The sequence below is a fragment of the Aedes albopictus genome, chromosome 1 (genome assembly GCF_035046485.1).
Source record: "Aedes albopictus strain Foshan chromosome 1, AalbF5, whole genome shotgun sequence".
In the NCBI taxonomy this organism is placed as follows: Eukaryota; Metazoa; Arthropoda; class Insecta; order Diptera; family Culicidae; genus Aedes; species Aedes albopictus.
The window spans coordinates 221,657,729-221,674,330 of record NC_085136.1 but is presented as its reverse complement, the minus strand read 5'-3'; the positions used below and the strand labels follow the sequence as shown (position 1 = coordinate 221,674,330).

The 16,602-nt window shown below is 36.1% G+C and overlaps 1 protein-coding gene across 1 annotated transcript in view; it reads left to right on the top strand.

The window, feature by feature from the left end:
- The window catches only part of LOC109400030 (uncharacterized), a 1,200,131-nt gene that overhangs the window by 265,920 nt on the left and 917,609 nt on the right, over nucleotides 1-16,602 (top strand). The gene's annotated exons all lie outside the window — the stretch shown is intronic.

Here is a 16,602-nt window from a genome sequence, read left to right as displayed (position 1 = left end):
CTTTCTCGAAAGCTGGTGTCGATTTCTTCGGGCCTGTGTATCTGCGAGCTGGTCGTGGACGGACACCGACAAAGGCATACGTCGCAATCTTCGTGTGCATGGCCACGAAGACCGTGCATATGGAACTAGTCTCAGACCTGTCTACGGAGCGGTTTCTACAGGCGTTGAGACGTTTCTTTGCGCGCCGGGGGCGCTGCACCGATATTTACTCGGATAACGGGACGAATTTTGTGGGAGCCAGAAATAAAATCCGAGAGCTGTTCGATTTGCTGAAAGAGAAGACACATCGTGAAACTGTCGCAAAGGAATGTGCAAACGAAGGCATATACTGGCACTTCAACCCTCCAAGTGCCCCACATTTCGGGGGTTTGTGGGAGGCAGCAGTTCGATCAGCGAAGTTCCATCTACTACGAGTCGTCGGTAGCAATCCTTTGCATCAAGAGGATTTCGTCACCTTGCTGACACAAGTGGAAGCCTGCATGAATTCTAGGCCAATGACGTCACTCTCAGATGATCCTCTAGATTTGGAGTCGTTGAAGCCGGCACACTTTCTGGTTGGAGGATCTCTGTTATCCATGCCTGATCCTGATCTCAGCGATGTCCAACTTAATCGTCTGACGCGGTTCCAACTTGTGCAGCGGCAGCTTCAGGATTTCTGGAGACGCTGGCGACGCGAATATTTGTCCCAGCTTCAGGCCCGATCAAAACATTGGCAACCAGCAGTTGATGTTCAGGTTGGAAGATTGGTTGTGGTAGTTGAGTCGAATCAGCCACCTACACAGTGGAAGATGGGCCGGATTGAGGAGTTGCACCCGGGCGAAGATGGAGTCACTCGAGTGGTCACAGTGCGAACATCTACTGGCAGTTTGAAACGACCGTTGGTCGAACTCTGTTTGTTACCAATGCAGGATCAGAATGAATAAGGTTGAGTTCGTAAATTTCGTCCAGTGCATCGAGAGGAGGTTTCTTTATTTTCAGAAGTTTCCCGGCAACTTCAGGGTGGGTGAGGATGTCTGCGAACAACATCATATATTGCTACGGATGCAGCCAACGGCTGGATATGCTCGCTACATTCAGGTACTCCACGGGCCGAATTGCGCTACTGTTGCTGTTGCGGTCGTTGTAGTGAACCGCTTCACATCTACGTGGACAACGGTACGGTCCACTACCACTACGGAGTGGATGGTCATCATCGGTCAGCGGGAGCAGAGAGTAGCAGAGAAGTTTAGTTGACATAGATCCGTCGTCGCGAACAGCCGCAAGGGGCGAACCCTTGCCCGTCTTTGATTGTAGAATTAAGTAATAAATGTTTAGCTGTAGTGAATAAATGTTATGTCGTTTTAACCCTCTAATACCCAATCCCGCCTTTAGACGGGGTATAGTTTGAGCATTTTTGTAATTTGTGTTTCGTGGAAAATCAAACTTTTTATATTTTTGGCTGATATTTAGGGCTGTTCTGTATATCTCAAAATGGTTTTTGGTGTATTTTGGAGCGTATTTACATTTTTTAAAAATAATTGAAAAATTGATGTTTTAGTCACCTTTTGGAAGTCATTGTTTATTTTGTATTAAATCGCTACAATTTACATATTTTAAATTTTTCCCAAATCATTCTATCCTTGTTTAATAGTTTAAGGGAATCGAATACACTCTAAAATTATTTTCCTTAAAATTACACGGAAAATAAAATTTTCTGTGAAAAAAAATTAAAATAATAATATTTCAACAATAATCATAAAATCTCAAAATGTTTTTATCTCAAAAAATCCGTTCCCCAAATTGGCTTCTAGGAAAAATATAAAAGTGTGGGGATGTTCAAAAATAAAAAATAGAAAAATCAAAAACTGAAATTGACAAAATCGAGAATTAAAAAGAATCATCTTCCAAAACATGTTTAAATCGATTTTAGATGACGAAAAATGATATTTAGATCAAAATCAAAAATTTGGGTATTAGAGGGTTAATGTAATAAATAGTGTTTTTGTGAACTTGGTGTTGTTACTGCATGCGAGGAAGAAGATCTACCGATGACCAAGGACTGAAGAACGAAGGATACGGGCCAGGATAACGAAGGGAACACGGATCTGTACGATTGGATAGGATCAAGAAATTTGGAGGTACGTTCAGGCAAGGTCGTGTGGAGGTCGAATCATTACTGCGGTCGGATGCTCTCCGACAGAGATATTATCCACGAAATTATTAAGATTCTTAAAAAAGGTATAACTATCCGATAGCCAACTTTGAGCTGTTGTATCTCCGGATTCAATTAACCAAATGCAATGAAATTTTGACCATTTATGACTTATACCTACAAGAAATCTGAAAAACGTTTAACTTAACTTGAAATTTTAACAAGAGAAAAAGTTATAGTGATTTCTTTTATTTCACGATTTTTCAGTAAATTGGTCTGTTTTAATAAGCATCCCATTACTTTTGAAATTTATTGGCGGCTATGTTGTTACTTTTCTTCAAAACTTTTTTATATATAAGTCAATTAGAGGGAAATTAAATAAACTATAATTTGCATCTTGAATTTTGAAACGATGTTGAAATGTTGGATAATTTGGTGTTTTATTAGAAAAATAATATAATTGTAATAATTTTCTTCCGAGTTATGAATTTTAAGTTAAGTCAAAAGTTTTTCATAGCTCATTATATAAGTCATAAATAGTCAAAATTTCATTGCATTTGGTTCATTGATTCCGGAGATATATTAGCTCAAAGTTGGCTATCGGATAATTATACCTTTTTTAAGAATCTTTATAACTTCGTGGAGAATAGCCCGATTTTTTCCAAATTTGGACCACTGATACACAACTAGTTGATTAACTTACAGTGAAAATTTAAGAATATTTGATGCTTTTTTCAAAAAGTTACAGCTAGTTGAACATTTTTTGAAAAGTGAAAATTTTGCCTGTCCCGATCATTTTGTCTATCCCCTGTACAAAGGCTTATATTCCATGGAGTTCTTGGAAGATCTGTACCATCTAAACAATTCAATACAATACTCCATTTACTTGTTAGAAGGGTCTTTGGTCTGTGGCGTATAGAGTAATCATTCTTAGAATACTAGTTTTGCTTGTAGATTCTGTACCTTCATTTCATGAGACAACCTAAAACACCGTGCAACTCAAAAAAGTAAAACTCTTGTAGGAACCTTCAAAATATATGCCTTAACAAAAATAACATCAATAGATCACAATTACACAAGTTTACAAAATAAAACGAAAGTCGTGAACTTCTGTCAACGACCAAATTTTTTAAAGCACAATTTAGTGCTGATTTCGAAACCGACCTTAAAAAAATTTAAATGGAACAGTTTTTGAGTTTTAGCTCAAAATCGAGTTTTACAACTTTTCAAAATATGTAATTTACCAAAATTTAAATATATTGCATTTTGTTCAACCAATTTTAAATCTTTTTCCACAAATTAAAAGCTGAATACAATACCATTCGATCATCTGAACGCAGGTTTTGCATCAGATTGATGAAATTCAAGATATTGGCGAGTTTTAGGGACGATCTTCTTAAATTTTAGCAAAATTTCCAAAATTTTATAAAGAAATGTATTTTTTTAATAAGAAAAAACCAACTTAAAAACTCTTTCTCGACGTTTATTTGACATATCATATGTAGGCGAGTTACAGTAAACATTTCAGCTCAATCGGAGCATTGATTACGGAGAATGAGATGTTTGAAGTGAGCTTTGCTTAAAAATAGAACAAAAATCGATTTCAAATCATCAACCTTGTATGGAAAGTCGAAAAATTTTCCGCTCTACTGTAATTTTTTTCTTTCGCGTTTTCGAACTCAGGGCATGATTCTACACCAAAAATGATCATCAGCTTACCGAGTTCAAAAATGCTGTAAACTAGTGATTATTATTGTACGTGTATATCGTGTATATAAAGTAGGACTGAATTCCAAGGAGTTTGGAGACCCTAGAAGTACTCATGACGTGTTTTTCATATATTCAAGGCATAGTCCCTAGGAATAAGGGCAAGACATTATACAATTGACGCAAACATATTTTTGGCTATTTGTTTGTATGGAGCCGCCTCATAGTGCAGTGGGATACAGGGGCATTTAGAGTGGGTTCAAAGAGTTTAAGGAGCGTTACAGAGGATCTGATGGGGCTCCAGTTATAAATATTTCAAAAAGATTCTTTTATGGCTGTTGTGAACATTTACAGTTAATTTTCGATACACTCCTTCGTTACTGTGGCTGTGGCTTAGTTGGTTAAAGCGACTGTCTAGCGAATACGAAGGCGTGGGATCGAATCCCACCAGAACGCGATTTTTTCACATAATTATTTCTCAAGTCATTTAGCAATATTCTGTGCCATTCCATTCTGATTAATTACAAGTTTGTCCAGCACCTAAATCTTCTCTAAATCTCCCAGAAATGCCTCTGAAAATCTTCCTTAAAACGTATCAAGCCCTCTCAAACCCCTGTAACGCCAATTAAACCCAACTAAGCGCCCAAAAATACCCATGAAGCTCTCTGTTAGGGGCCGTCCATATACCACGTGCACAGAAAATTCACGGTTTTTGACCCCCTCCCCCCTCCTCGTGGACAAGCGTGGACTTTTCATTGACCCCTACCCCCCTCCCCCAATGCCCACGTGGACATCCGAAAAAAATGTTTTTTTTTTATATTTCTAAAATAACCGGAAAAGGTTATTTTAATAAGTTTTTTTTAAATATTTTTTTCTTATTTCTTCGTAAACATTGCCCTAAACATAATAACTTCATAAATAAGAAAGTCTTAAGCTCTATATAAAATACAAACAAGGAATTATTTTCTCTTGTATCGACTTTTCGAACCCTCTAAGCAGAATACCCTCTTCGAATGAGTGTAATCAGTGTGACTGGATAACTGACACTGAGGAAGATTACAAGTGGTAATCGAAATACGCGTATCTGTCAAAGGATAAGCAAAATAGGGCGGAATTATAAGGTACAAAACTTATTATACTCATTCGAAGTTATTATATACTATTTTTAAACAAAGAACAATGCAGGAAGAAAACTTTTTGAGTGACTTCATTTTAAGGTCTTTCTCAAAGAGGCACACAATAGGTAGCTACAAGTTTTCAACATTGTTTTTTATTGAGCTTAATGTTTGTGGGAGTGTAGTTCGATTCGTGCTCCAGTCGTTGAAAAATTTTCATCAAACGAAAAATTCCCCACTGGATCATTGGGTGGTTTCGTGTGATGTCCATCGCCTGATGTTGATGATTGCTCAGTCTGTGCAATCTATGATTGAAGATGTCGTTTTTTACAATGTTTTGTTTTGTTAAGATAAAGTAATATTTTTCTTAGATTTTTGTTGAGATATTTCTCAGAATCTTACAAAAACAAGAATTATTGCAACTTTTTAAAAATGTATAAAGTATAGTTGAAACTTAATTATATTGTTGAGATTTACACTTCAATATCCTATAGAAACATCTTTAATTTTAAAGGAAGCATAGGCGCCAACTTAGGAGGGGCAAGCATAGTTTTGCCCCCCCTCCCCCTCAATATTTGACGATTTTTAAATTTTCCCATGCAAAAAATCAGAAAAACCAGGCTTTGCCCTTCCCAATAATTTGACCAAGTTGGCGCGTCTGAAAGGATGCTTCAAAAAGTGTTTGAGATAAGCCTACAAATCTTCACATGTCTTTTGAAACTTCGAAGTAATTTTCAAAATTTGATATGAAACTTTGAGAAATCCATACAGAACTTTAATGAAAACTTTCTGACTGAAACACCAGAAGTTGTGATAATTTAAAACAAATTAGTCAATGAGTCAATACCACAGTTTTTTTTCCTTGAAAAAAAACAATGTACTTATAATAAAATAAAATGTGTCGAACTGTTATTGAAAAGAAAATCTTATCAATAATGTGACATAATTTGATTCGTTTGTAAATCTTTGTTTTTTAATTCTTATGTCAATGTTGTCCACGTGGGCATTTGTCGAACCCCCACCCCCCTCTCCGTGGACATGCGTGGACTTTTCTCGAACCCCCTCCCCCCTCCATGTTGTCCACGTGGTATATGGACGGCCCCTTACATCTTTGAAACCCGCGGAAAATCCTCTTAGTCTCCCTGAAATGCTTCCTAGAACCCTCTGAAACCGTGGTAATCATCAAAGCTCACCTGAAGTTCCTTGTATCGTCACCTAAGTTCGCTATAATTTCTCTTATATGCCTCTGAGAAACCCCCCACTTCATACCACCGGTAATGCCCCTGAACCTCTCCGAACTCCCGGAAACGCCCCTGAAACCTCCCGAAACACCCTGGAGCCCTTCAAACTTCCCCCCAAAAACTCCCTCGAAAACCCCTGGATACCTGGAAAACTTCTCTTGGAGTTCTCAGAAGTGTTTAAGGGGGTTTCTCAGGACTCTCCAGAGGTTTTCACGCTCCTCTCACAAATCCTGCACACTTCCTTTGGTCCCGTCTCAACCACCCAAGTATAAAGCCTGTTCTCACAAACTACACACTTATTTTGGATTTAAGTGTTCGGTAGTTTTCTTTACTGAACTCGAATCGTAATTCAATAAAATCGCGATTATTCAGTATTTTTCATGCAAAGATACCGATATTCAGTAGAATTATTTGCATTTCACTGAGTACGGTAAAGAGAATAACTGATTATACGGAAACATGATCGTTTGCCGAAATGAGCCAAAAGCCAGTAAACACCAGTACCGATTTTCGGTAATTGATGAACTTTTACTGAGTTCTTGTAAAAGAAAATCAAAACATCGCACTGACCCTCCAAAAAACTGTCAAACGATGATCAATCTTGCTATTTGATGAAAACATTCGCGAAATGATGCTATTTGCTTTCGACAACGAATACGTTTTCACCCATCCTCGCTTTATTCAATCAACCTCCCATACGAGTAGCACACGAACGGACTCAACACTGATCAGCATAGTTGACTCTTCCTTTTCGCCGTTGAGCCGTTGCGTTCTAGCCAAGCATCTCTTTTCATCGCTTTCGATGCTTTTCGACAGCTTATCGCGAAGCATCGTTGACTGGAAGCTTTATTAGTATGGTATCGGTACATGCGAATGTTGCTTCTGTGTGCGTGTCGAGCGTTCGTGCCGTAGCTTCGCAAACCAACCTATTCGGTATGGTTCGGCTGTTCGGGCGAGCGTGTGGCGGCACAGTCAGATGTGTGCAAAATCGTTTGTGATTTACATCATGTTCGTTTTGCCACCTCTTTGCTGCTGGTCATCGCTGATCAGTGCGCAGTTCAATCGCACGCGATAAATATACAGCTGATGAGTTGTTATGAGCACTAGTGAGGTGATAATTTGCATCATTGGATAGAATCCAGCAGCAGCGGCAACAGCAAAGTTTGACTAACACAAAATAGGAATCGCGGTTCTATCAGGAAATTTGGACCGAAGTGCTTTCGGTCCAAATTTTCGTCGTCTAGGTAAGTAATGGGAAATCAGTGAACGGCATCAATTTCGTATGCAACCACGGTCTCGTGAAACTGATTGTGAGGCTTCTCTTATGAGGTTTTTCAGATGCATTCGTTAAGCTTCATGTCGCTGCGTACAGTGTCGCTTGCATCAAGGCTGACAAATTCTCACCGAAAAACATGGAACCTTTTATGGTTCATTCCCGTATTTAAATGTCTATCTATCCATCCAATCCATCCGTCGCTGATTTTCCATTCTACTTAGTGATAAAAGAAAAAGCGCAATGAAGATCAATCCAAAATGGCATTGTATGAACTTGGAAGATCGGGCAGCTGGATCGAACCTTTAGGGAAACCGGGGAATTCGGTAAAACAACATAAACAAGAAATTTACTGAAAAAGCCAGTAAAAGTTTCTCACAAAATGTACTGACTTTATCGGTTTTCGGGACAACTGCACGATTTTCCAACTTACTGGGTTCGTTTGGTAACGAAAAAACTACTGGGTGATCAGCAGTTCAAAACCCCAGTAAAAATTTACCGAAGTCGGTAATCGAAACTAGCTGTGTAAGTTCATTTGTAGTATCGTAAACCGGGGTCAAATTGATCAGCGGGATAAAACTGATCATTTGAGGTCTAAATTATAATTCTGGACTACGAACATAATCATGAACTTCTTAGTTAGTTAGTTAGTTAGTTAGTTAGTTAGTTAGTTAGTTAGTTAGTTAGTTAGTTAGTTAGTTAGTTAGTTAGTTAGTTAGTTAGTTAGTTAGTTAGTTAGTTAGTTAGTTAGTTAGTTAGTTAGTTAGTTAGTTAGTTAGTTAGTTAGTTAGTTAGTTAGTTAGTTAGTTAGTTAGTTAGTTAGTTAGTTAGTTAGTTAGTTAGTTAGTTAGTTAGTTAGTTAGTTAGTTAGTTAGTTAGTTAGTTAGTTAGTTAGTTAGTTAGTTAGTTAGTTAGTTAGTTAGTTAGTTAGTTAGTTAGTTAGTTAGTTAGTTAGTTAGTTAGTTAGTTAGTTAGTTAGTTAGTTAGTTAGTTAGTTAGTTAGTTAGTTAGTTAGTTAGTTAGTTAGTTAGTTAGTTAGTTAGTTAGTTAGTTAGTTAGTTAGTTATTTAGTTAGTTAGTTAGTTAGTTAGTTAGTTAGTTAGTTAGTTAGTTAGTTAGTTAGTTAGTTAGTTAGTTAGTTAGTTAGTTAGTTAGTTAGTTAGTTAGTTAGTTAGTTAGTTAGTTAGTTTGTTTGTTAGTTAGTTAGTTAGTTAGTTAGTTAGTTAGTTAGTTAGTTAGTTAGTTAGTTAGTTAGTTAGTTAGTTAGTTAGTTAGTTAGTTAGTTAGTTAGTTAGTTAGTTAGTTAGTTAGTTAGTTAGTTAGTTAGTTAGTTAGTTAGTTAGTTAGTTAGTTAGTTAGTTAGTTAGTTAGTTAGTTAGTTAGTTAGTTAGTTAGTTAGTTAGTTAGTTAGTTAGTTAGTTAGTTAGTTAGTTAGTTAGTTAGTTAGTTAGTTAGTTAGTTAGTTAGTTAGTTAGTTAGTTAGTTAGTTAGTTAGTTAGTTAGTTAGTTAGTTAGTTAGTTAGTTAGTTAGTTAGTTAGTTAGTTAGTTAGTTAGTTAGTTAGTTAGTTAGTTAGTTAGTTAGTTAGTTAGTTAGTTAGTTAGTTAGTTAGTTAGTTAGTTAGTTAGTTAGTTAGTTAGTTAGTTAGTTAGTTAGTTAGTTAGTTAGTTAGTTAGTTAGTTAGTTAGTTAGTTAGTTAGTTAGTTAGTTAGTTAGTTAGTTAGTTAGTTAGTTAGTTAGTTAGTTAGTTAGTTAGTTAGTTAGTTAGTTAGTTAGTTAGTTAGTTAGTTAGTTAGTTAGTTAGTTAGTTAGTTAGTTAGTTAGTTAGTTAGTTAGTTAGTTAGTTAGTTAGTTAGTTAGTTAGTTAGTTAGTTAGTTAGTTAGTTAGTTAGTTAGTTAGTTAGTTAGTTAGTTAGTTAGTTAGTTAGTTAGTTAGTTAGTTAGTTAGTTAGTTAGTTAGTTAGTTAGTTAGTTAGTTAGTTAGTTAGTTAGTTAGTTAGTTAGTTAGTTAGTTAGTTAGTTAGTTAGTTAGTTAGTTAGTTAGTTAGTTAGTTAGTTAGTTAGTTAGTTAGTTAGTTAGTTAGTTAGTTAGTTAGTTAGTTAGTTAGTTAGTTAGTTAGTTAGTTAGTTAGTTAGTTAGTTAGTTAGTTAGTTAGTTAGTTAGTTAGTTAGTTAGTTAGTTAGTTAGTTAGTTAGTTAGTTAGTTAGTTAGTTAGTTAGTTAGTTAGTTAGTTAGTTAGTTAGTTAGTTAGTTAGTTAGTTAGTTAGTTAGTTAGTTAGTTAGTTAGTTAGTTAGTTAGTTAGTTAGTTAGTTAGTTAGTTAGTTAGTTAGTTAGTTAGTTAGTTAGTTAGTTAGTTAGTTAGTTAGTTAGTTAGTTAGTTAGTTAGTTAGTTAGTTAGTTAGTTAGTTAGTTAGTTAGTTAGTTAGTTAGTTAGTTAGTTAGTTAGTTAGTTAGTTAGTTAGTTAGTTAGTTAGTTAGTTAGTTAGTTAGTTAGTTAGTTAGTTAGTTAGTTAGTTAGTTAGTTAGTTAGTTGGTTAGTTGGTTAGTTGGTTAGTTGGTTAGTTGGTTAGTTGGTTAGTTGGTTAGTTGGTTAGTTGGTTAGTTGGTTAGTTGGTTAGTTGGTTAGTTGGTTAGTTGGTTAGTTGGTTAGTTGGTTAGTTGGTTAGTTGGTTAGTTGGTTAGTTGGTTAGTTGGTTAGTTGGTTAGTTGGTTAGTTGGTTAGTTGGTTAGTTGGTTAGTTGGTTAGTTGGTTAGTTGGTTAGTTGGTTAGTTGGTTAGTTGGTTAGTTGGTTAGTTGGTTAGTTGGTTAGTTGGTTAGTTGGTTAGTTGGTTAGTTGGTTAGTTGGTTAGTTGGTTAGTTGGTTAGTTGGTTAGTTGGTTAGTTGGTTAGTTGGTTAGTTGGTTAGTTGGTTAGTTGGTTAGTTGGTTAGTTGGTTAGTTGGTTAGTTGGTTAGTTGGTTAGTTGGTTAGTTGGTTAGTTGGTTAGTTGGTTAGTTGGTTAGTTGGTTAGTTGGTTAGTTGGTTAGTTGGTTAGTTGGTTAGTTGGTTAGTTGGTTAGTTGGTTAGTTGGTTAGTTGGTTAGTTGGTTAGTTGGTTAGTTGGTTAGTTGGTTAGTTGGTTAGTTGGTTAGTTGGTTAGTTGGTTAGTTGGTTAGTTGGTTAGTTGGTTAGTTGGTTAGTTGGTTAGTTGGTTAGTTGGTTAGTTGGTTAGTTGGTTAGTTGGTTAGTTGGTTAGTTGGTTAGTTGGTTAGTTGGTTAGTTGGTTAGTTGGTTAGTTGGTTAGTTGGTTAGTTGGTTAGTTGGTTAGTTGGTTAGTTGGTTAGTTGGTTAGTTGGTTAGTTGGTTAGTTGGTTAGTTGGTTAGTTGGTTAGTTGGTTAGTTGGTTAGTTGGTTAGTTGGTTAGTTGGTTAGTTGGTTAGTTGGTTAGTTGGTTAGTTGGTTAGTTGGTTAGTTGGTTAGTTGGTTAGTTGGTTAGTTGGTTAGTTGGTTAGTTGGTTAGTTGGTTAGTTGGTTAGTTGGTTAGTTGGTTAGTTGGTTAGTTGGTTAGTTGGTTAGTTGGTTAGTTGGTTAGTTGGTTAGTTGGTTAGTTGGTTAGTTGGTTAGTTGGTTAGTTGGTTAGTTGGTTAGTTGGTTAGTTGGTTAGTTGGTTAGTTGGTTAGTTGGTTAGTTGGTTAGTTGGTTAGTTGGTTAGTTGGTTAGTTGGTTAGTTGGTTAGTTGGTTAGTTGGTTAGTTGGTTAGTTGGTTAGTTGGTTAGTTGGTTAGTTGGTTAGTTGGTTAGTTGGTTAGTTGGTTAGTTGGTTAGTTGGTTAGTTGGTTAGTTGGTTAGTTGGTTAGTTGGTTAGTTGGTTAGTTGGTTAGTTGGTTAGTTGGTTAGTTGGTTAGTTGGTTAGTTGGTTAGTTGGTTAGTTGGTTAGTTGGTTAGTTGGTTAGTTGGTTAGTTGGTTAGTTGGTTAGTTGGTTAGTTGGTTAGTTGGTTAGTTGGTTAGTTGGTTAGTTGGTTAGTTGGTTAGTTGGTTAGTTGGTTAGTTGGTTAGTTGGTTAGTTGGTTAGTTGGTTAGTTGGTTAGTTGGTTAGTTGGTTAGTTGGTTAGTTGGTTAGTTGGTTAGTTGGTTAGTTGGTTAGTTGGTTAGTTGGTTAGTTGGTTAGTTGGTTAGTTGGTTAGTTGGTTAGTTGGTTAGTTGGTTAGTTGGTTAGTTGGTTAGTTGGTTAGTTGGTTAGTTGGTTAGTTGGTTAGTTGGTTAGTTGGTTAGTTGGTTAGTTGGTTAGTTGGTTAGTTGGTTAGTTGGTTAGTTGGTTAGTTGGTTAGTTGGTTAGTTGGTTAGTTAGTTAGTTAGTTAGTTAGTTAGTTAGTTAGTTAGTTAGTTAGTTAGTTAGTTAGTTAGTTAGTTAGTTAGTTAGTTAGTTAGTTAGTTAGTTAGTTAGTTAGTTAGTTAGTTAGTTAGTTATCCTGTGCAGTGTCCTGAGACTTGTGTGCTTAAGATTGTATATAAAAATGTCAAATATTTTTCATTGACCTTTAAAGCCGAGCAAGGCCAGAAAGGAGAGAGAGCAGATATATAAAAAAGTGTTACGATGTTTTTGAACAGCCCCTTTCTTCCTTTCACTGTTAACCAGTGCTGTCATGGTAAAATCAGAGCTGGTTACTCAAAGTTTCCAAATCTCCACACCCGCTTTGCTGGTACGCCCCAAGAAAATGACTTCACTATTGATGAATTATTCTGGGAAAACTCCTGCATGCGGAATTTTTATGTAATTATCGCGAAAAAGGACATTTTAACTGGAATTTCTTATCATATGAGTTTTATAAGAATTCTCATTAATATATACCAATATCTAGAAGTTTCTCCTGGGTTACCTTCAGCAACACTGCCAAAAATTGTTTCGGAGATTCTTTGAGGATTTATCAAAAGTTTTCTGGTATGTTTACAGGAAGAAAATTATAAAAAAAAATTTGGAATGAATTTTAGTAAGAATACTTTTGAGCATTCTCTTAGTACCGTTTTAAAATGCATTCCTGTTCATGGATCTCGTTTGAAAAAATCCCTAGGGATTCCAATAATTCATTCAGGAATTTCCCCAGGTATTTTCCTGGGCACTTCTTAAGGACTTTCTCAGAAATTTTTTTTAAATTTATCTAGTAACTAGTATACGGATTTCCTCAGCTATTACTGAGAGAACTTATCCTGAGATTTCTTGAGGGATTCTATAAGGAATTCCTACAGGAATTTCTACATAAGTTCATGGTTGTAATTCTTCAAACATTCTGTAGTAATTCTTCCCGAAATATTGTCAAAATTTTTGCAAACTTTTTTCTTTTAAATTTTTTTATTTTAGACCATCGGATATTTTTCCTAAGGTATTTTTAATATTTTTTTTGCAAAAATTCAAGATAATCAAAAAATCTAGATTTTTTCTCTACGAATATCTGCAGAGAGATTTTTAAAATTTTTAAAATTTGTTTCTGCAGGATTACCTTTACAATTTTTTTTTTACTATTACAATTATTATTTAGGGATTTTTCTCTTCGGGAATTGTATAAAAAATCTGATAATTTTTTTCTGGGATATTTTTTTTTCCAGGAATCCCTTCGAAAGTATCTCAAGCATTTTTGATTGGAATTATTGGTGGAGTTCCTCTCTTACCCAGTCGACCAGTGATCGTATAAGATGTTGAATAAGATGTTAAAGTGGAGGCGATATGCGTACATTTTACATGCACCTTATTGGAGGCATGCACGCATATGGCCTCCAGAGATGAACCAGCCTAGGGCTGAAAATCTCTTTAATAAAGACAAAAAAAAAAAAAAAAAATATGGCCTCCACTTTATCATTTTATGCAACATCCTATACGATTACTGGTTATCTGGGTAGTCTCTCATGATTTTTTTTTCTGTGAATTAAGGGTGTATCTTGAGGTGTTTCTTCAGATATTATCCTAGGTATTATAATTTCAAAAAAAAAATCATACATTTCTTCTAGGAATTTCAAAAGATGTCTCCAGGAGTTTTTTCAGGGGATTTCTTGGGACAATTCCCCAGGGATTTTTTGGAAATTCCTTCAGAAATTCATTAGTTATTGTGCAATTTTTGAAACACTTTTGAAAAATCCCTGATGGAATATTTCAACAAATTCCGGAGGGATCCCATGAGATATTTCTGATGGAACCACAAGATCAATTAAAGAAATCATTGTAGGAATTTCTTCGTAAATCACTTAAGGGATATCTCAAAGAACTCTTGAAGAAACCTTTGGAAGAACTTCTGAAACACTCTGAAGGAAACTCTGAAGGGATCTCTTATGAACTCTCGCTGCGGAGGAATCCTTGCCTGAATCACTGAAGAAAATTTCTGGACACATTCATGTTCGAATTTTAAATGGAATCCCTAGAACACTTCCATAACAAATCTCTGGTGCAATTACTAAAGAAATATCTGAACCAATTTCTGAAGGAACATCTGTGAAATTTTCTGAAGAAACCGCTGGAAGAATAATCTTCGAAAACATTTCTTGACTGTAGAAAATTATGAAGAGATTTTCGATGAATTATTTAACGAATCAATAGAAAAATGTCTAAAACAATTCCTGATGGAGTTTCAGAAGGAACCTATAGAAATATATCTAATAGAAATTTTGCAGCAATTCAAGAGGGAAAATTTGAATCAACTTGTTTATTCAACCTGTTTATACCTGTTTATACCTGGAGTAAGTTCTGAAAAAAAATGCCGAAGATTTGCTTGGATAATTGAATCATTTAGCAAAATTACTAAGGAATCTGATAATGCATTTTGGAAGGAATCTTCAGGGAAATGTTTAAAAAAGTCCCTGAAAAAAATCTTTAGGAATGTCTGGAAGATTTTTTTCTGAAAACCTTGGAGAAATTTTTGATATGCTGTAAGCATATCGCTGTAAGCATTTCTGATGCTTTTTTTAGGGGATTTTTTGAAGAAATTTCTGAAGGATCGTTCAACGAGAATTCCGGGTGAAAGTCCGAAGCGATCTATGGAAGATGTTCTAAAGAATTTTCATTTGTGGAAAACTTTCGAAAAATAATTTCTGGACGATTTTCTGAAATAATCCATGGAGCAATATCAGAAGGAATCCAGGGAAGGTTTTATAAAAGAGTTTCCAAATTAATTTCTGAAGTAATTAATTTCTGAAGTAATTCTTGCGGAAAACTTTGGGGAATATTCTAAAGGAAACTAATAATGTTCTAATAGTGGATGAAATCTTTGAAATCTTGAAGCAAAAGGCATTCATGGCAGAATTTCTTAAAAATTCTCTTGAAGTTTTTTCTGAAGGAATCGCTGAAGGAATATTTAAAGAAATACCTGGAGTATTTTTGGATGATTTTTTTAAGATAACCATAAAAAACCTGAATAAACTCTTTAATTGAGTTTTGAAAGAGATCGTATGGGAATTTCAGGAGAAGTTTGTGGAATAATCTTTGAATATATTTCTGAAGAAATCCCATGACGACTTTGAAAAGAATCCCTGAAATATATTTTTATTTATTGGGTTTTTGAAGGTATCCCTGAAGAAGCCCTAATATCACAGAGTTTTTTTTTGCACGTGTGAGAGAACACCGCCTTTTCTGTGGACCAGAGGGCACCAAAATCTCGACATAATTACCTTAGCGATTTTTTATATGCAGTAGCAGGGCGGAAACAATTCCTAATTTCACCTAATTTCATGTATGAAAGCACAAACTATTAATTTAGAAAAAAATTTGATTGTTATGCTTATATTTGCGAGGGCGCTCATATTGGGAGTAATTTTTTTTCTGGTTTGACCTCAAGAGCTGGTTGCTCAGTGAGTAAGTTGGAGTAACCACGATGACACCACTGCTGTTAACTGTTACATACATACTTCCGTGTCCATGAGGTGCGAGACTCTTTCATTACTAAAAAAAAACTCATGATACACCTGCAGTGACCCAAATTGCCTCAATCCTATACAAACGATTCTCAACTTTCATTGTCATACGCCGCTAACGACATTACCGTCACTGGTTTGTTGCTGAAAACAAAAAAAACAGGTAAGGCCATGGCTATCACACGGCTGCTGCTTCTACCCGAGCTCACTGACTGAGCCCCAGCCACGATAATCATGACCGGTATATAAGAACGGATACGACGGACGAGTACACGCGTCCCCGGTCTCCGATTCTCAGCTCCCAAACTGCCCATAAAAGTGCGATATGACGGGCGGTACGTTTGCGTATGGACGCGTCCAATGTGCTCCATCGCAGTCGTCTTCACGGTCGATCTGAGCCTGTTCGTTTTTTATTTGTGTCATATGATCGGAGGATGAGTGTTCTCATATCATATCAACAAAAAGAAAAGTCATATTGTCACAAATGTATTTTGACGTAGAACGACATTTTTTTTCAAGAACGAGTAATTTTTGAATTCTGAAAATTCAGTAGTTAACTACGTTTGCACGGGAGATACGCCACACTACTCGATTTGCGGCTGCCGCGCTCCATCCTTGGTCACGCCCCATATCATCCAGATCGTTTTATACCTGGTTCACCCATCTTGTCCCCCACGCTCATAGCCTTATTGTATCAACCGGATCTTTGGCGAACATCAGTTTACAGGGTTGCTGTTCGGCATTCTTACAATATACCCCGTATCCTTCCGACTTTGGCCACCTTCTAGATACTGAGTGCTCCACTTGTTGTCTACTAGTGCTCCGTTGAGTGCAGCGAGCTTTACACCCTTCGCTTGGCAACTCTAAGTGCTTGCAGGTCCTCGTCGCGTCGGTCCATACGTCGAGCATAATTTTGTTGTAAGATAGCTTTGAACAAAAGTGAATACGTTGATTTCAGTGTTTCGTGTATAGCGAATAAAATCCCCAGTCATTAATGAAAACGTTGAAAAACAGTATCCTCTTTATCCATCTTCTTCCCCCATAAAACCCATCAGCAGTGAACTGTGCGTACGATGCCACGAGCACCCTACTCTAGGCAATGACCAATCCTAAATTGTCATCCCCTTCGCCATTCGGCTCTCCAATGCCGCCATCATATACAGGCCGTGATCCATGTGAAACGAGCCCGGGTAAAAATCAGCTTGGAAATCTTTACGACCATTTAGTTGCCCTACTTTTAATCAGGAAGTACCCCCTCCTCAT